Genomic DNA, 662 nt, shown 5'->3' with positions numbered 1-662 from the left:
AACAAAATAACCTGAAAAAAAAAACAACCTCTTAGCAAAACCAAGCCAGTATTTTGAACTATTGCTTCATCTGCTGACCCAAAACAATCCAGTCATGGGAAGTATGTAGCGGAAATGTGGTTTTGTTCCTTAATAAACATCCTCTAGTTTGATATTGCCCTGATAACAATCAACCGTGGCCTAAATGTTTACCCAGAGTTTTACATTTCTTAATTGCATTTATATTGAGTAACATACTGATGATTGCTGACAGGTCTAACTTAAGAAATGTTTAAAGACCCGTCAAATGAGCTTGATGAGCTCATTTTTGTTCCTACTGAAATAAGCAGAAGAGGGGCATTTTCATTCTAGCAGCATCATATCAGACAGAATTAGGCCATAAATAATTTTGCGCTGTTTTCTCAGAAGAGAAAGATTGTAAAGGCTGTTAAAATTAAATTTTTATCAACATTTAGATCAAAAATGACCAATCAAAACTTTGGGGTCGGTAAGTCTCTTAAGAATACCAGAAGGCTGCATTTATTTGATCAAAATACAGTAAAAATGGTAATATTGTTAAATATTATTCAAATTTAAAACAACAAATGTAGCTATATTTTAATAGAATTTTAAATGTCATTTATTCTTGTCATGCCAAAGATAAATTTTCCACAGCTAATATT

Source organism: Sinocyclocheilus grahami, unplaced genomic scaffold (assembly GCF_001515645.1).
Source record: "Sinocyclocheilus grahami isolate Dianchi unplaced genomic scaffold, SAMN03320097.WGS_v1.1 scaffold207.1, whole genome shotgun sequence".
NCBI lineage: Eukaryota > Metazoa > Chordata > Actinopteri > Cypriniformes > Cyprinidae > Sinocyclocheilus > Sinocyclocheilus grahami.
The sequence above is the reverse complement of the archived record's forward strand: the minus strand, read 5'-3'. Positions refer to the sequence as shown.